Genomic DNA, 20895 nt, shown 5'->3' with positions numbered 1-20895 from the left:
AGAGGGTTACTCAATATCCTACAGTTGATGAGACATGAGTTTAAGATTCAAACTCCGGTGTTTCTGTCTCAGTAACCTGAGATGTTAACTCCTAAACCATGTGGTTATTGACATGTAGACACTGACCAGTAGCAGCAGCAACATCACCTGGGAAATGCATATTCTCCATCTCTACCTCAGAAGTACTGGGTAAGCTATTTTTAAAAATGCCCTGCAGGCTTTAAAATATATATACATTTAAATCTGGTTCTTGGGCAGCCCGGGTGGCTCAGCGGTTTGGCGCTGCCTGCAGCCCAGGACGTGATCCTGGAGACCCTGGATGGAGTCCCACGTCGGGCTCCCTGCAGGGAGCCTGCTTCTATCTCTGCCTGTGTCTCTGCCTAACCCCCCCCCCGTCTCAATAAATAAATAAAATCTTTAAAAAAAAATGCCCTGCATGTGGGGCATCTGGGTGGCTCAGTTGTTTAAGTGTCTGTCTTCAGCTCAGGTCATGATCTTGGGGCTCTGGGATCGAGCTCCACATAAGGCTCCCTGCTCAGTGTGGAATCTGCTTCTCCCCCTGCCCTTACTCTCTTCTCATGTTCTGTCCCTCACTCTCTCAAATAAATAAATAAATCTTAAAAAAAAAAAATGCCCTGCAGGTGATTTTAAGGCACACCGACACACAAAATTGTAAAGCAGAATTGTCCAATTGAACTTTCTGGAATGATATTTTATACAATCTTGTCTAATAAGGTATCTTCTAGCCACATGCGGCTACTGAACATTTGAAATGCAGTTAGTGTGATTGAGAAACTACATTTAAATTCTATATAATTTTAATTAAAATGTAAATAGCCACAAATGGTTAGTGGCTACTATGCTGGATAGTACAGCTATTATCTCCTTGTCTACTTGACTGTGGTTCTTTATGACATCATCCTTCACTTCTAAAGAGCACCACTCATGCAGTCAATTGCCAGCAATTACAGCAGAACGGTGTTGGAAATATATTGGAGTAAGTGTAGTCTTATGTAGGACCCACTATCTAGGAGGCTTCCCCCGTTGTCAATGTGTAGTGTTTTAAAAAGAATAGATGAGAGCATTCACCCCACATGACCCTTAAATGAGTCCATGCAATACTAAATGTAGTGATTAGGTTATTTGTACAGATTGATCATCCCATATAGAACAACGGTTCTGCTGCATAAAAGATGAATTCCACAAATATTGACCTAGATAGGACTTTGATAAAAGGTCATAAATCCTTATGGAATACAAGCTTTTTTTTTTAAGCATGTAAGAATATACAGATATGATAACTCATTTGATGTGACTCAAAGGCAATTTTTTTTGGACAAGATGTTGGCCCTTTATACCATTAGGAAGTAGCCGACCTGAAATGTAGTAAACATAAGAGTCTGTAAACTTCAAAATTGTAACTTGGTTTGTAAGTGGTAGAAATGAAGAGAGGCAGTGTAGTCATGCCATGTAGGGTGGAGAAAAAGACTATGTCAAGGCTAGAATTTTTTTTTTTAAATTTTTATTTATTTATGATAGTCACAGAGAGAGAGAGAGAGAGAGGCAGAGACATAGGCAGAGGGAGAAGCAGGCTTCATGCACCGGGAGCCCGACGTGGGATTCGATACCAGGTCTCCAGGATCGCGCCCTGGGCCAAAGGCAGGCGCCAAACTGCTGCGCCACCCAGGGATCCCAAGGCTAGAATTTATTTACAACTGTCGAAAGGAGGGGTGCCTGGCTAGCTTAGTCCATCAAGCATGTGACTCTTAATCTCAGGGTCTTGAGTCCAAGTCCTACATTGAGTGTGGAGCCTACTCAAAATAACAATAAAATAAAATAACTTAAAGAACCTCACAACTATCCAGAGGAGAGAGAAACTCCAGCTAGTGAACATTCTTGATAATACACTGAAACAGATACTAAGAATTTTAAATCCTCCTGCTCACCTTGGGAAGTTCATTAGCAGGCGCCAAGGGTCAATTCCAACAAACATTTATTGACTTATGGGTCAGCACTGATGAGAATTTAATGATGAGAACAGCTGTGTTCCTGAGAGAGGCATGCTGGGAGATGTACATTAAGAAAATTACTATGGGAAGGGGCTGTTGCGGGACTGCCTTCTAGGGACCATGAAGACCAGAACGAGGTGGTTGTTGTTGGGACTGGGAAGGTAGGGAAGGCTATGTGAAGCTTATAGAGCTAGAACCCCATGGGAAATTTTTAGATATGGGGGGGCTGAACTTCATTAAAAAACTGAAGTTTAAATTTGGATACTGAAAGATGGTGATATTAACACTGCACTTGAAAGAAAGAGAACATGTGGAAGAGAGGTGATGTGTCATGGACTTGAGGGACTACAGGTCCTAGTAACTTGATGTTATTTCTTGCCATGACCCAAGCAGGCAGAAAATGATTCCAAGGGTATATGATCAAGTGTCTATCAGGTGTTGGCCATGATTTGGAAACTGCGTAGAGGAGAGAACCATAATACATCTTTCTTAAAGAGCGTGGAATTGCAAATCCTGGAGTCTATTTAAAGATCTAAGGTATGACCGGCCTGATAAAATGTCCTTGTTAATTATCTGACAAATTGCTTTACTTCAGTTAATTCTTCCCTCCTTAATATTTGCAGATCTTACACAATTCTTTCTCTTTTTAAAAATATATATATATATATTTTAATTTATTTGACAGAGAGTGCAAGTGCACAAGCAGGGGAAGTGGCAGGCAGAAGGAGAGGGAGAAGCAGACTCCGCACTGAGCAGGGAACTCAACATGGGACTCGGTCCCAGGATCCTGGGATCGTGACCAGAGCCAAAGGCAGATGCTTAACTGACTGAGCCACCCAGTTGCCCCTTGCACAGTTCTTCCTAGAGTGTGATGATTTGCTAGATCAGGAGTTCCTTGACTAATGGAACCATTTCTGGGGCACCTGGCTGTCTCTGTTGGTAGAGCATGCAACTCTTGATCTCATGGTTGTGAGTTTAAGCCCCACATTGGGGGTAGAGATTACTTAATAAATAAAAAGTAAAAAAAAAAATAAAGAGGCTACTTCTTATTTAACTTCATGTTGTGAGCCCTTAGTCTTAGGACCTAACACACAAATATTGGCTTAAGTATTAGAGTAACATCTGGATGAATGAAATGGTATAAGGACATTGCTCAGTCCTCCTCATTGTTGCCAAAGCTAAGCCTGGCCACAGGAGTCCTGACATTGGCTCAGATTGTTCTTCCAGATGGGCTCTATCGATGTTGGGTATATGGGACAAGTCAGGGCTTTGGTTGGCAGGTGATAGTGGTGTGAGGTTAAGGGAGGACATCATGGTGATGGGTCTAGGAAAATAGAAGAGAAGATATCTAAGTAAGCTTATTTATTTATACATCTATAAACTACTTATTAGCAAATAAGTCCTACAGATTTATTTCTTTTTGTACATACTCATAGTGTGGTCATGGTGGCATAGCTTTGGTATACTGTCCTCAGTCACAAAGTCCTCAGAAGTGGTGTAGCCATCTGTGGGCCCAAATCTTCAGTTGCTCCAGGTCTTCATGAAGTTTGTCATCCAGACTGGTCAGGACATGGCTGTATTTTCCATAGTTCACGTCCTTTGCTCAAAAACCTTTTGCATGGGATCTCGTACTGGCATGGATTCTACATGATGGTGATCACACATTTCATCTCCTCCTAGTGAGCTCTCCTACCCTGTCAGTGAGATCGATGTCTGCTTTCCTCGATACTGCATGAGCATACCTTCACAAAATGTGCTGGAACTTCTCAGGGATCACTAGAGGCACGGCGGCGGCCCCAGAGGCAGAGTAGGCCTCCAGTGGAAGAGTTAAGTACATTTATTTTTAGTACTTTTCTACTTTCTCTATGTTACTCTGATCAAATTTTCATTTTTCTTCCTTCAGTTCTCAGATACCTGTACTAAAAGGTAATATATACAAGGCACTGTGCTGACAGGGTACAAAATACAAAGAGCAAATTCTAGAGTACAAAGTATCCCATCTGTAGGGGCTGCACTGTTCCTTAAAGCTCATATTGCCATGTCCAGTGAGTCTTTGATAGCCTTCTTGCTTTTCAGTGCAATCTGGTACCTGTGTTCTTCTCATATTGCATTAATTCTCTTTGAAAGATTTCCCCTCACTTCACAGGAATGCATAATATAATCTGTCTTACCTAAAAAGTCTTCTGTTTTTAAAGAGTCTCTTGTTTCATGGGGAGAATATTTCAATCGTAATATTACCATTGGGGCTTGACTTGCTGTAAGGTATATATTTATTTTCCTTATCGATTTAATGGCCTTTTGATAATTGTCCATGAGACTCAGCAAAGTTCTAGCATTGATATTTAATATTTTAAAACAAGTCTCTTTCTCTGTGATTCTAATATAGATCCAGTATCTGCTTTGGATTTGATAATATACTGCTTAAGAACCAGATTTATTATTTATTTATTTATTTATTTGTTTGTTTGTTTATTTATTTATTTATTTAAAATAAAAGACATGAGAGACACAGAGAGAAAAGAGACACATGAGAGACACATTAATTTATTCATGAGAGACAGAGAGAGAAAGAGAGAGGCAGAGACACAGGCAGAGGGAGAAGCAGGCTCCATGCAGGGAGCCCCATGTGGGACTCCATCCTAGGTCTCCAGGATCATGCCCTGAGCCCAAGGTTGCTCTAAACCACTGAGCCACCCAGGCTGCCCAAGAGCCAGATTTAAATGTATATATTTTTTAAAGCACTGACCTTGCTTTGGGAAGCAGTATGTATTTTCTTAGCCCCTGCTTAACCAAGCAGTGGTTACAAAAGAACCCTTTCCACCTTCTTTGTCCTTTATTGTTTTTTTGTTTGAGAAATAAATGCATTGCACTTTCTTACATGAAAGTTGGATCCTTATTTTTATGATTCTTATGAATATTTCACTGTTTCTAACTAACTTAGGAATTATGCATGAAAAATAAAAGAACTAAAACTGGGTTTGCCAAATCCTGAGGTGAGCTTATTGAAATTGGAGACAGTAATAAAGCAAACAAAGCCAAAATAAAATAAAAGACAGTATGCTCACTGGAAAAAAAAGGAAACAAGTTTGTCATTCTAAGTGAAGCAGGTGAGGATGAGAGATGAGAACCAAGGTTATAATAAAAATAATAAATGAATGGTCAATTCAAATCCGATATAAACCCCTGGTTCTCAAACTTTAGTATGTATCAGAACTACCCTGAGGACCTATTAAAGTCCTTTCTGGACTTCACCCAGAGTTTCTGATTCAGTAGGTCTGGAGTATTTGTTTTTCTAATCAGTTCCCAGGTGAAACTAATGCTGCTGGTTTAGGGACCACATCTTGAGAACTATTAATTTAGCCAAATAATAGAACACTAGACACCATTGAACTTGATCATGTAGATGTATTATTTATTAACAGAGAATGGTAAATTCATAATGGAACTAATGAGACGGAAAGATAGGGAGCCCCCCTTCTTGGTCCCCACCAATCTTATCTTTTTCAATTCTTTGTACATTGGTAGTTGCTGAGACATCAACTTTGTATTCCAAGTTTTATAATTAATGGAAAGAAGTAAGCTTTCCTTGCACAGTGTGTTGTGTCAAGATGTAGCCCTAGTAAGTGTCAGAAAGTCATCTATGGAAGAGTTAGAGATAGTGAATGCGGAAGGAACGATAATATTAGAAAGTCACTATTTGCAACTCCTAATGTAATAATCCAATCAACGATCATCACTGGATGAAACAAGTAGGTGAAAAGCTGATGGTGATCTTTAGAGTGGAGGTATTCAATAGTTACTACACAAATCTGATTAATCTTAATGCAAATATAGAGAAACAATGAGACATTTTGGTGCTTGATATGATGCAGCACGAAACACCACACTCTAAGTATTTCTGCCAAATATGGGGAAACTGATTCTAACCAAGACTCTGGGGCTTCCTTCTATTTACAAAAACTATGGGAGAAAGAAAGAGATTGAGCTATGGCACAGGGAAGAAAACAGACACATCAAGAATATGGAATATTCTACAGGAGAAACCAGTGATATGGGAGGAAAAATTAGAGTAGCTTCCCCTTGATTCAGAGAGTCATAATAAGCCAATGTGTCAGTGGACCTTATTTAGATCTTGATTTGGACAAGCTAAATGCAAAAATATATATACATTAAGACCAGGAAATGCGGGATCCCTGGGTGGCGCAGCGGTTTGGCGCCTGCCTTTGGCTCGGGGCACGATCCTGGAGGCCTGGGATCGAATCCCACGTCGGGCTCCCTGCATGGAGCCTGCTTCTCCCTCTGCCTGTGTATCTGCCTCTCTGTCTCTCTCTGTGTAACTATCACGAATAAATAAATAAAATCTTTAAAAAAAAAAAAAAAAAAAAAAGACCAGGAAATGCATAGCCTGAAAATTAGCCAACACCAAAGATTTATTTTTTTTTTCAAAGATTTATTCTTAATTTTGTTAGATTGATATTAACATTTAGTAAGAGAATGGCCACATTTTAAAGAGATACATACTGAAAGGAAATAATATGACATCTAGGATCTGCTTTAAAATGGTTTTGTAGGGCTGCTTAGTTGGCTCATTCAGTAGAGCATGTGACTCTTAATTTTGGGGTCATGAGTTCAAGCCCCAAGTTGGGTGTAGAGGATACTTTTAAAAAATAAAATAAAATAGGGATACCTGGGTGCCTCAATGGTTAAGCTTCTGCCTTTGGCTCAGGGCATGAACCTGGAGTCCAGGGATCAAGTCCCACGTTGGGCTCCTTACATGGAGCCTGCTTCTCCCTCTGCCTGTGTCTCTGCCTCTCTCTCTGTGTGTCTCTCATGAATAAATAAATAAAATCTTTAAAAATAAATAAAAATAAAATAAATAAATACAATAGTTTTGCAAAGGGATAAAAGGGTAGAAGGAAAGTCACAAAAATTTGATAAGCATAGTGTCTGGATAATGGGTATATTAAAATGCATTATCATATTCTCTCTACTTAGCGTGTGTTAAAAATTATCATAATACAAAATAGTGGAAAGAGTAACCTAATCTCCAAAGCTTTTCTTCTCTTAGTCTTAAATTGTGATAATTTTAAAAATCTGAAGTAAATTTTCAATGTCCTGATATTCTGTTTACAATCCTGTTTGCCTGCATTGCTTATCCACCATGTGACCTTGGGCAAAGGAATTATTAGGTTAGTTAAGTGGCAGTAATAATAGTATCTGCTCTAGGGTCTGTATGACGATTAAAAGCGATAATGAATGTAAATCTCTTTACTCAGGGTCTGATGCATAGTAACCACTCAATAAACATTTGTTATTATTATTATATAAATAGTTGTTTTTTTCTATCCCTCTTTTTGTTTTTAAAGGTTTATTTTTTTGAGAGAGAGAGAGAGAGAGAAAGTGAGCAGGGGAAAGGCAGAGGGAAAGAGAGAGCACGCGCGAATCCTCACCCAGACTTCCTGCTGAGCATAAAGCCCCTACACAGGCTAGATCCCATGACCCTGAGATCATGACCCAAGCTGAAATTAAGAGTTGGTAGCTTAATTGACTAAGCCACCCAGGCACCCCTTTTTTCCCCTATCCTTTTAATAAATCAAGAGTTTCTTTTCCTCTCAGACTGATCATTTATAAAGGAGATATCAACTAACAGTAAGGATGTTGTCTACATTTTAAAGTGATGCGCTCTACTGGTATAGTTAATTTATAAGCTTAAAAGATTATTTAAATATATAACATATGTTAATGACATTAAAATATTTTCAGTGGGTTTTGGGGCTTGAGAAAATGATTTTAAAACAAATATCCTTTCATCATTCACCAATGCTAGTACAGCATGACTTGTTCTTCGTTTGCATAAATAATCTCTGTGCATTCTTTAGAAAAGGTAAACATCTTTGCTAAAGCTCTTAAAGCCTAGCTGAATTTAGAAGTAAGCCGTAATCCCAAGTTGACTTAGTCAGCTTCGGAACTGCCGTACCCTTACAGATGGATTGTCAGTCTTGTAACGGTGGTGATTTGAGTGCCATAGGAGGAGATCCAGAGGGTCCTGGGAGACAAGTGCAGATGACTCCCAAATTCTTTATGGACAAGGAAGTAAAATTTAGGAAGTGGCACATTTGGGCAGGGGGGAGGAATTCAGTACTGTTGGTTCTGCAAGAAGGAGGAGAACAATACATCTGGAGAATTAAACGGAAAGATGAGCACACAGATGGGTTAAGAAAGCAGTGTTTTGCCAACTGGATAACATCTGGCATGTTAGAGTGAAGTTAATTACCTAACAAGCTAAACAAAAGTCCAAGTAGCAAATGATCTCTTCATCTTTCTGCAGGAATATAACATCCCAAAATAAGGCATGTTATATGGGAAAACCAGAGACATGGATAGAGTTTAAAAAATAAAATCCTCCTTTCAACAGATGTGGAATCCACAGCTGGAATTAAAGCAGTCAGGAGTGTGGGAAGGAGGCAGTTTATAGAAAACCTAAATGTGGTATTAACTCTGGCAGTGGATTACAGCATAAAAGACAGCAACACATTTTCTTTCTCCCAGGATTGCTATGGTTTATCAGTTTATCAGCAATGCTTACAAAGCAAAGCATATACAAACAGTTTTTCAGAAACAAAACAGAGATTTATATTGGTAACCGATTACAGGTCCGTGACTACAGTAAAACTTTTCTTTGAGATAAACTTACTTGTAAAATGTTGTATGAGTTATCAATATTATTGAGATGCTTTTCCTGCCAAGACTTATCTTCATGATCCTCTCTCTTTGTTCTATATCACCACAGCCTGGGATATCTTTCTGAGGCAGTGAATCCAATCTGAGTTTTCGTCACAGTGACAGAAATTAAAGTAGCACGAAAGATCCAATCTCTCTCTGACTTTGGTGGGGGTGGAGGGAGAAAGCCTTAGGTTTGCAATTCTACCTCCAAGATTCTTACTATCTTAAATCCTAAAGAACAGTAATTTTCCAGTCTTTTGAAAAGTAATAATACTTAAAAATTTCTGTTGTCTTTCTGATACATTAAAGGTAAAGATAGGGCAGCCCGGGTGGCTCAGTGGTTTAGAGCCACCTTTGGCCCAGGGTGTGATCCTGGAGACCCGGGATCGAGTCCCACGTCGGGCTCCTGGCATGGAGCCTGCTTCTCCCTCTGCCTGTGTCTCTGCCTCTCTCTCTCTCTCTCTCTCTCAAATAAATAAACAAATCTTTTTAAAAAATAAAGATCAAGATAATGTTTTATTCCAGTTCCCAAAGCTGGATGAGATGGTAGGAGCAAAACTACAACATGCTGCTGACAGGCAGTCAGCCATAGTCAATGAGCACCGCTATATCCCATGTACAATTCTAGGTGCTAGAGCTATAGCTGTAAGTAGACAGACAAGGACTCCAAACACAGGAAGCTTCATTTTGGTGGAAGGAGAGACAAAGAAATAAACTAAATCATTTCAGCTAGTGGCCAATGCTGGGGGAAAAGAACATAAGGTCATGTGATTGAGAATGTTGGGGGGACCACTTTAGTTTGGATGATGAGGCAAAGGCTCAGAGAATGGATTGTCAGTCTTATGACGTGGCTCTCTGAGGAGGGAGCTTATCACTGAATCAACAAAGGAGCCAGTTACATCAAGAGCAGAGGCAAGAACATTCCAGGCAGAGGACAGAGCTAGTGCTAAGGCCCTACGGTAGGAATAAGTTTGATCAGGGACAAAGTATGGAAAATATAATGCATTTGTAATGAAGTTACTGATTGCATTAAATATGCTTAAGATGACAGTACTAATAGTAGAAAAACTAGTCCTTAGGAGGGAAATGAAATTCAAAGTATCCAAGAGTGGTGCCCATGATTGCAGTATGACTGAAAGAACAAGCAAGGCCCAGATGTTACAGAATAAATGCTCTTAATTCCTGAATTAATTCCAATTACTCTTGGCCTAGACTCAAAACCATCATAAGAACACTATCCAAATGGACTCAAAGAGTACAATATTTTTCCACAGTTTAAACATTAGGAAGAAGGCAGACCATAATGTCACCACTGTAAAACAACTTATAACAACTCTCTTCTCCCCATTTTAAGGCCCTCCTGAGAAAGCACTGCAAAAATGTTTCCTAAATATCTTTTAGTTCTCCTGAAGTATTGGTTAGAAAATATTAATATTGTAAGGTTCATAAGTCTTAAATCTATTTTTAGATTAGTTTTGAGTGAAGTTTACATTTTCATGAAGTTATTTGTCATTCTACTCTGATCCTTAATAGATAGTTTCAATATTTTTGCTAACTAGTTGTCACTTGATAGGTTTAACTGATGGCTACTTATTGAGGCTCAAAGTTGATAAAACTTAGAATGAGCTGCCATCTTTGTAGCTTTTCTCTTAAATAAGCAAATAGTTTAGAAAGGTGATTCAAGCTAGCTAAAAAATACATATAGTATATATATCTTGGGATGCCGGGGTGGCTCAGTGGTTGAGCGTCTGCCTTTAGCTGAGGGCATGATCCTGCGATCTGGGATCGAGTCCCACATCGGGCTCCTTGCGTGGAGCCTGCTTCTCCCTCTGCCTAGGTCTCTGCCTCTCTTTCTCTTTCTCTTTCTCTTTCTGTGTCTCTCATTAATAACTAAATAAATAAAATCTTTTTTAAAAGTATAAATATGTCATATGTTTTATGTATATATAAAATATCTTATTTATCCATCATCTATCAGTGAATGAATGCGTGGATTGCTTCCATGTCTTTGTTACTGATTGATCTATCACAGCTGCTAACTCAGGAAATGAATAGATGAGTCCCCGTAGCTTTCCCTCCCAACTTCTCCATCCCACACAATCCAGAGGGGGCTGCACTAATCGAGACCATCGCTCCTGGCTGGGTTTGCCAACACCATTGCTCAACAAACTTGGATAAACTCTCTTGAAAGAAAAGCCCAATAACTCAAGGGTCAAGGGTTTGGAAAAGACAAAGGGAGAGATAGATTTCAGGTGCCAGCAACTGGAAGAGGTGGCAGGTGCAAGGGAATTAGGAACGTTAGACTCTGGATCACTTTTGTAAGAACATTGAGGGTTTTGTAACTTGTTCAAATTTGTTCTCTTTGACAGTCCATGGCCTAGTAGAGAGAGTAGTTAATCCTTAACATTACAAGCCAGTGTGTCTGTGTTCAGGAACAGCCAGACTGCTTTTCTCAATGTGGTCCACTCTGAAAATCCTCAGGGAGAGAAGCACGTTTGCTGGTGATCAGAGAAAGGAAAACAAGGGGCATCCCTGGGAACTGCTACCAGGAAAAATAAAGAAAAACAGCTTAGGGGAAATCTGCTGAGCATGAAAAACAGCTGCTGGTCACCCACTCTCACTTCTGGGGTGGAGATTTTCAACTTGGAAGATGAGTAGGTTCCACAATTGCTAATGTCCTGTTTGCATCCTAGGACGATTACACCAGCCTCTCTGATGCAGGCATCAGTATTTTTTTTTTTAATTTTATTTATTTATTTGAGAGAGAGAGAGCAAGTGAGAGAATGAGCACATAGCAGGACTGAGCCACCCAGGTCCCCGCAGGCATCAATATTTTTTTTATAGTTCCCCAGGTGATTGCAGAATATAGTCAAGTTTGGGGCACCTGGGTGGTTCCACCTTCGGCTCAGGTCATGATCTCTGGGTCCTGGGATCTAGCCCTCTGTCGGGCTTTCTGGTTAGTGGAGAGTCTGCTTCTCTCTCTCTCCCTCTGCCCCTCCCCATCACTTGTTCTCCCACTCTCTTAAATAAATCAATAAATCAATAAAAAGAAAAAGAAAAGAATGTAGTCAAGGTGAAGACCCCCTGCCTTAGGAAGCACTTCTCAAACTTTAAAGTTCTTATCAAACCACCTGGGGAACTTATTAAAATGTAGATTCTGGTTCAGGATGTCTGGTCCTGCATTTTTCAACCCAGCTCCCAGAAGTTACCATTGCTGGGGAGGGGGGTGGGGGAGCGGGTGGGAGGGGGCCCGAAGGAGGGGTACCCTGAGCTGCACCAGCCTTCTAATATTAATTCTGGACACCAGCTGATTCTGCAGTGTTTTCAGTGCCTGCCATTAAGCCAGTACTCAACACTTGAGTGTCAGACATTTTAAAATATAAATCTTGAAAACCTCATTAAATTTAGAATAAAATCTGAACTCACAATGGCTTTCAAATCTTCTAATGTGACAGGGGCTTTAGCCTACAGCTCTGCACTGACTCACCCTGCTGCAGGTACAGAGACCCTTACCGCTCCTCAAGCATGCAGACCTACCTTCCCTGCAGGGCCTGCAGAGGAGCTCTGCTTTCTGCCTGGAATAATTCCCCCTCCATATCCTCATGGCTTTCCCCCTTTTCAGCTCACTTGTCACTTCCCTCGCTCTTCTTGGATCTCTCATTCTAAGCAAGCCAACTTCCCTCCATCTCATAACTCTCTTCTCCATGTAGCTCTAATCGCTCTTTGAAATTGGCCTGCCTATTTGTTTGCTTATTGCTTTCCTGTCTACCTCCACAGCAATATTAGCCATGAAAGAAAATCTGCTGTCTGTCTAGGCCACTGCTTCACCCCTCAGCTCCTGGTAAAGAACCTAGAGGAGAGAAGACATGCACACAAAATGAAATTGAGCAGTAGGAGTATCAGTCAGGTATTTATATGGAAAAGGAGAATTAAGTTTCAGTAAGTACAAATTGTTACTGAAGAGAGGGTAAGGTGTGGATTTCTGTGGTAGTGGCAGTGAGTACAGGTGGGGTTGAACCAACAGGATCATCTACTCATCACTGTGAGCCTGGCCTTGGCTCACACAGGACTTCTACTCCATGCTTTTAGGAAAATCTTTTTTTTTTTTCTCCCCCAAGATTTCTTCTTACTCTAACCAAACTTTTTTCTTTTTTTTTTTAAATAAATTTATATTTTATTGGTGTTCAATTTGTCAACATACAGAATAACACCAGTGCTCATCCCGTTAAGTGCCCACCTCAGTGCCCACCACCCAATTACCCCCACCCCCCACTCACCTCCCCTTCCACTACCCCTAGTTCGTTTCCCAGAGTTAGGAGTCTTTCATGTTCTGTCTCTCTTTCTGGTATTTCCCACTTATTTTTTCTCCTTTCCCCTTTATTCCCTTTCACTATTTTTTATATTCCCCAAATGAATGAGACCATATAATGTTTGTCCTCAAACTTTTTTCTTTTTATTTATCTTAAGTAGGCTCCACACCCAATGAGGGGCTTGAACTCATAACCTTGAAATCAAGAGTTCCATGCTTTACCAACTGAGCTGGCCAAGGGCTCTTAGGAAAATCTTTTTTTTTTTAATTTTTATTAAGATTTTATTTATTTATTCATGAGAGACACAGAGAGAGAGAGGCAGAGACACAGGCAGAGGGAGAAGCAGGCTCCACGCAGGGAGCCTGACGTGGGACTGGATCCCGGGTCTCCAAGATCACCTCCTGGGCTGAAGGCAGCGCTAAACCGCTGAGCCACCCGGGCTGCCCTCTTAGGAAAATCTTAATGAATTCATATACATTGGAGAAGCTGAATTCATATTTATATTAAGTAAGAACATTAGTTTATTAAAAGAAAGACTGTATTCATAAGCTGAAGCAAGATGCTTTGGCTCTTTTCAGGCTGTTTTTCTTGGAAACTGTAATCCGTGGAAGTGGTTGCTAAGCCTGGCTTCTGGGTGTGAGAGCTTTAGCATTTAGACCAATCAAATACTTGAAAAGTCACTTTGGCAGATTATAGGTATTAAGCACCAGGACATACCTGTGATTAGATTGGAATGTGCAAATTCTTCAATGGTTTTTATGTTCTGATTTCTAGCCAATATTCAATTCTCACGTATTCTTAATTGAGTACTTACTCAATTATACTTAATTGTACTTGAGTTTGTGCTCCTACTACTGTGGTTTTGTAGATTGTCATTATGTATTTTTATATTTAAATTGAAGTAGCAACAAATGATATAACAGGATTCAGTCTTTGTTAAGATTAAAAAGATAAATAATGAAAAGCAATCTCCCTTTTATTTCTGACCTTTGCTAAATGATTAAGAGAAGACAAGTTAGGCGATACAAACAAATGTTATTTAACATTCCATGAATTAAATACTCTCTGTTCCCAAGGGACCAGAGAACTGTAAAATGGGTGAAGGCAGGAAGCTTTTATAGGATAAAGAATAAAGGAAGTAAGTAGAGAGCCCAGCACTGACTTGGTGTTTGGAGGTGGGCTGCCTGGCTATACTGTGTTTCTGGTCAGAAGGAGGATTTACAGTGACATGAATATTATCTAAGTTTCATTTTGTTGACATGGTATCCCAGGCAGGAGTAGAAATTCATTTCAATACTTCAATCCCCAGTTCCTCCTCAAGAGACCACCACTGTTGACCCTGTCTTGTGTATCCTTCCAAAACTGTTCCATGCATCATCTGAGCTTCACTTTATTAATCTGCAAAATGGGGTAATAATAGCACCTGGTCTCATCAGGGTCTCATGAAGATTAAATGTATGAACACATGTAAAGGCCTTTAAAACAGTGACAGATACATACTGTGAATTTGTTCTTTTTAAATGATACCATGCATTTATTTATTTATTATTTTTAAAAAATTTTTATTTATTTATGATACAGAGAGAGAGAGAGGCAGAGACACAGGCAGAGGGAGAAGCAGGCTCCATGCACCGGGAGCCCGACGTGGGATTCGATCCCGAGTCTCCAGGATCGCGCCCCGGGCCAAAGGCAGGTGCTAAACCGCTGCGCCACCCAGGGATCCCAATACCATACATTTATTAATATGAAGATTGGATATCAGTGCTGTTCAAAATAGAGATATGTATATCTCTTTAATATTACTTAATACTGCATTTTGTAGTAGCCTTAGTAAGAAAGTACAAGGAAATAAATTAAAAACTTTTAGTAATATTTTTGTTTACCTCGATAGATCTCCTAAAGTATCATTTCAACATGTAATCAATGTAATATATTCTTTAATGTACACCTATTTTAATGTGATATTTTATAATCTTTTTTTTTTTTTTCCGTTCTTTGAAGTTCGGTGTGCATTTCCTGCTCTCAGAACACCTCACCTGGCACTAGGTCCAACTGAAGTACCTTCTAACTACATATGGCTAGTAGCTACTGTACGGGACAGAGCAGGTCTACACATCAATCTATCAACTTGTCACGTTTTGTACTCTATTCAAATAATACTATTCCATGTGTACCTGAATATCATAAAATATTAATATTTTGGATGAATTTGGGGAGAGACAAATACTGTGTTTATCATATTCAAAATAATGTGGTTTTAGCCTCTCAAATGCCTACAGCAAAAGCAAATTCCTAAAATGCTTAATATAATGGAAAGAACAAGGATTTCTCATTGTTCTTCGAGAGAGGATGACCTTTCTAGCTGTGGCTCATGGTGGGAACTGGTCTGCCTTGCATGCCACCTGCTGATTCTGCACCAGCTGTGCTCAGGGCTGCCTTGGAGTTCTTCCTCAGGGCACCTTCTCCTGTGAGCCATATCAGCTCTGGCAGGGTTGCTTCCTCCCTCTCACCCCCCAGCATGCATGAACACTTGCCCCTTACCCAGTGAGTAATGTATGAATCTCTTTAAGGAGGAAAAACACAACTTTTTGTGTCTAAATGTTGATTTAAATGATTTTGTTACAATATAAAAAATAGTGCCAACATAAAATTGTCACTCCTTACGTTGGTGGTTTATATATCATATCACATCCAAAATGAAAACATTAACTTAAAGAAAAGGAATTATGTAGTTACTAGAGATGTACATGTACAAAAAGCATATAAGAAAAATAATTCTCCCTCCACCTACTGTCTCAGCCTCACAGTTCCCTTCCCAAAGGGAAACTAGATACAACATGTATGTATATGTGTGTACATATGTATTATTTATTCTTTGTTTATTTTTACAGAGATTTGTTGCATTCTTTTTCAAATAACAGTTCAGATGATTGACTAGTGGAATAGATGATGTTTTGTTGAAGTCACAACTGCACCACACCTGCACCTGCCCCTGCACCTGACTCCACAGCCTGGGTTCTTTTGAGTTCTGCAGGACCGGTACACAGATGCTGTGCCCACCCCTGCCATGAAACCTTTATTTTTGCAGGGTTCAGGGTGGGCATTTTATCTTCACTTGGCAGGAATGCACCATATACATACTAAGTCCGTCTATTCTTTTCCCATCAGCCTGAGACAAGACTTGTGCTACTTGTGGCCAACTCAATCAAAACACACGTTCAACATGGGCTTTTAAGGCTTTGGGCAGATCTCAGTCATAAAGCAAGATTCAGAGTATATTTCTATTCATTTTTAAGGTTGTCATCAAAATGAGAATACGGAATTAAAATAAGTCATATAGATGACCTATGGACCCAAGAATATCTTAGATTAGAAAGTACAAGCCCAATTATTTCAGTATATATATTCCTCAGGACTCAGCTCACTCAACCCCTAAAACTAAAGTCAGGTCCCCCAGTTATGTGTCTATAAAGCACCAGGTACTCCTTTAATACAGTCAGAGTTAAGCCATTGAGTATATGGTCATGTGTTTATTATTTAACTAATTAATATCGTTTATTTTATATAGTTATGTATTTAATGCTGTCTTGTCCATAAGAGTGTAGCTCAGGCGCAGGTCTCATGTCTGTATCTATAGTGCCCAGCACAGTGCTTTTCTCATAAAAGGCATTTAACAAATAGTTTTTGAGTGATTAATTAAAGTAATTATAAAAGACTAGGGTTCAAGTCCTATCTTTACTTCTGCCTCTGTAACCTTGAACACCAGTTATTGAATTTCTTTAGGTCTTTTTTTTTAAAATTTATTTATGATAGTCACAGAGAGAGAAAGAGAGAGAGAGAGAGAGGCAGAGACACAGGCAGAGGGAGAAGCAGGCTCCATGCACCGGGAGCCCGACGTGGGATTCGATCCCGGGGTCTCCAGGATCACGCCCTGGGCCAAAGGCAGGCACCAAACTGCTGCGCCACCCAGGGATCCCATTTCTTTAGGTCTTAATCTCTGTATATCATAAAATGAGGCAAGTAGAATAGAACAGAGATTCTTAAACTTGAAATCACCTGGAAAGCTTTTAAATAATATATATTGTGGAGTTCCACTTGTAGATACTGATTTACTAGTTCTGGGGAACATCTAGGGAATCTATTCCTTTTTTTTTTTTTTTTTTTTTTTTTAAGATTTATTTACTTGAGAGCGAGAGAGCATGAGTGGGGGAAGGAACAGAGGGAGAAGCAGCAGCTCTGTAGGGCTATGTCCCAGGACCCTAAGATCATGATCTGAGCTGGAGGCAGACATTTAACTGACTAAGCCACCTGGGCACTCCTAGGAAATCTCTTCTAAAAGCTCCTTTAGCTTACTGTGTATATAGCCAGAGTTGGAAACTGAATCAGTTCTAACATCCTATGCTTCTTTGTATATATTAGTCCTTGACTTAAATTTAACATGTAGTGATTGAGGACCCAATATATGCTAAATATATCTACACTGGGATTAGTAATATGAGGAATATTTAGATTTCCCAAGGACTTCCTGGCTGAGAGACACAGCGATCTAACAGCATTTTGAACACTATGTTAGCACAGGATGCTGCAAAACGCAGAGAAGGCATTCATTTCAGTCTGAAGTTTAAAGAAAAATTGCAAGAGATGGAACTTCAATCATTGGATTTTGAGTTAACCACTGAAGGTAGAAATTAACCAAGGGGGAAGGTAGGTCAACAGAAAAGACAGAATGTGCAAAAGTCCAGAGGCGTGAAAAAATCCAGTTCACTAGAATCCGATAAATAATTCCCAAAGTTGGAGCAGAGCCAGAGGCAGTAGGGTTTAGGAAAAGTCTCTTGAGAAGAAGCTGTTGTTATAGCTTCTTGGCTGTGACCAGGGTTTTTGAGCCAGAAAGGTTTCTTTTAAATCTTGGTTTTGTCGCTCTCTCTCCCTGTGGGACTCATAAAAATTAATTAACTTGTTCACACTTAATTTCCTTATCTGCTAAGTGGGGGCACTAATACCTGTCTTGTAAGATGACTAGAAAAATTTAAGGAGGCAAAATGAGGAAATATATATACAGTTCTCAATACAGTGACTGGTAAATTATAACCAAAAAATATGCCCAGGAAGGCAAGTTTACTACAGCTTTTCTTCCATTTTTCAGTTTTAATGACTACGGGGTACTGATATTGTAGTTAAAGTTTTATTTTTTAAATAAAAATTGTAACTGTCATTATTTTCATGAGGAAGATATTCAGGGAAAAGTAAGTGTCCTTCTCAAACCCAGGTGTCTGTTCTATGATTTGTTCTTCCTAGAGGCAACATTAACATTTAATGTGCTCTTTAGAGATATTCTAAAGCACATTTGAAATAGCAAAAAAAAATTAGAGGCAATCAAGATGTCCATCAGTATGGGAAATGTCTCTGGAATAGGTACCCTTTTTATACTGGGTAGTAGTCAAAAAAAAGCAAGTTGCAAAATGGAGTATTCCATTGCAATATCTTCTTTTAAATACACATGTAATGTTATAAAGAGATATAAATATCTGTGTGGGTATATATATCATTTCATGTTTATAATCAATACCTAATGATTAAGAATTCAGTACTCTTTATTGTGGCATTTTCAAAATCTAACTTAACCTTTTAAATATTCATATCTCAGTGATATAACATGCTTGCTTATCTACTAACTTGAGGGAGTTGCTCCTAAAAGTAATTTACACATTGTGAAAAGATTGCTGAATAAATCAGTACGGGTCAAATCTTGTAACCTTAGACACTAATATCATTTGGAAGTCTATGACTACCTTGATAGAGTGCCTATGGACACCCTGTAATTTCTTTTCTTCTTTCTTTCTTTTTTTTCCTGAAGTACAGTGGACATACAATATTATATTAGGTTTAGATGTAAAACATTAGTGATTTGACATTTATATACATTACAACATGCTTACCAGGATAAGTATAGTTATTGTTTGTCACTATACAAAGTTATTATAATATTATTAACTGTATTCCCTATGCTGTACTTTAAATCTCCATGACTCTCTTATTTTAAAACTGTCATTTGTGTCTCTTAATCCCTTGCTTATTTTGCCCCTCCCCCTGGCAGCCTCTAGTTTATTCTCTATATTTATGAGTCTGTTTCTGTTTTGTTTGGTTCTTTTTGTTTCGTTTTTTATTTTAGACTCTACATAGAAGTGAAGTCATATGGCATTTGTTTTTCTATGTTTGAGTGTTTCTTTTAGGATAGATCTCTAGGTCTATCCATGTTATCACTAATGGCAAGATTTCAATCTTTTTTATGACTGAGTAATATTAGTATGCCTGTGTGTGAGTATCTTCTGTATCCATTAATCTATTGATAGATCCTTAGGTGGCTTCCATATCTTGGCTATGGTAGATAATGCTGCAACGAACATAAAGTGCATATATTTTTTTGGATTAGTGTTTTTGTTTTCTTTGAATAAAGAAAGTGGAATTACTGGATCGATCATATGATATTTCCTTTTTTTTTTTTTTTTTAATTTATTTATGATACTCACAGAGAGAGAGGCAGAGACACAGGCAGAGGGAGAAGCAGGCTCCATGCACCGGGAGCCCGACGTGGGATTCGATCCCGGGTCTCCTGGGCCAAAGGCAGGCGCTAAACCGCTGTGCCACCCAGGGATCCCGATCATATGATATTTCCACTTTTAATTTTTTGAGGAACCTCCATACTGTTTTCCACAGTGGCTGTACCAATTTATATCCCTATCAAGATTGCCAGAGTGTTCTCTTTTCTCCACATCCATGCCAATGGATTACTTACTGTCTTTTTTATGTTGGCCAATCTGACTAGAGTGAGGTGATACCTCATTGTGGTTTGGATTTCCATGTTCGTGATGATGGGTGATGTTGAGCATCTTTTTCTGTGCTTATTGGTCATCTGTATGTCTTCTTTTTTTTTTTTTTAATTTATTTATGATAGTCACACAGAGAGAGAGAGAGAGAGAGGCAGAGACACAGGCAGAGGGAGAAGCAGGCTCCACGCAGGGAGCCCGACGTGGGATTCGATCCCGGGTCTCCAGGATCGCGCCCTGGGCCAAAGGCAGGCGCCAAACGGCTGCGCCACCCAGGGATCCCTGTATGTCTTCTTTGGAGAAATGCCTGTTCATGTTTTCTGCCCATTTTTAAAATGAATTATTTGGGTTTTCTTGGGTGTTGAGTTGTATAAGTTCTTTATATATTTTGGTTATTAACCATCATTTGCAAATATCTTCTCCCATTCAGTAGTTTGCTTTTTCATTTTGTTGATAATTTTATTCGGTGTGCAAAAAAAACCTTTTTATTTGATACAGTCCCAATCAATAATTTTGGCTTTTTTTGCCTTTGCCTGAGGAGACAGACCAAAACTAATATTGCTAGGACAATGTCTGAGAGTTTACTTCCTATGTTTTCTTTTAGTTTTATGGTTTCAGGTCTTACATTTACCTCTTTAATCTATTTTGAGTTTATTTTTGTATATGGTGGGACATATACAAAAGAGGGACACTAATTTTTTTTAATTATGGCCCACTAGTAGAGATTTGTGCATGCTTTAAGTATGATGAGGTATAATTTTATTTCCTTAGATATCTGTGCTGTAATGTTTATCTAGGATTTATTAATAGCTATTTTGCTTATACGCTAAATGTACATATTCATTGTAAGATATATTTGGATTTCAAACTAATATTAGTTGTCATATTTTGCTTTTTTTTCTATTTATTTATTTTTTAAAGATTTAGTTATTTTTTAGAGAGAGAGGAACTCCAAGCAGACTCCATGCTAAGTGCTAGCCTGACACAGGACTTGAGCTCATGACTCCGAGATTGTGCCATAAGCATCTT

General features: G+C 39.0%; 1 long non-coding RNA gene across 1 annotated transcript; it reads left to right on the top strand.

The window, feature by feature from the left end:
* Positions 1–940: 940 nt before the first annotated feature.
* On the top strand, positions 941–12639 carry LOC140625085 (uncharacterized). The gene is made up of 4 exons (XR_012024467.1): positions 941–997; positions 2400–2546; positions 3690–3835; positions 12510–12639. It is a non-coding gene; the product is annotated as an uncharacterized lncRNA (long non-coding RNA).
* The last annotated feature ends 8256 nt before the right edge of the window (positions 12640–20895 follow it).

Source organism: Canis lupus, chromosome 35 (assembly GCF_048164855.1).
Source record: "Canis lupus baileyi chromosome 35, mCanLup2.hap1, whole genome shotgun sequence".
Taxonomy (NCBI): domain Eukaryota; kingdom Metazoa; phylum Chordata; class Mammalia; order Carnivora; family Canidae; genus Canis; species Canis lupus.
The sequence above is the reverse complement of the archived record's forward strand: the minus strand, read 5'-3'. Positions and strand labels throughout refer to the sequence as shown.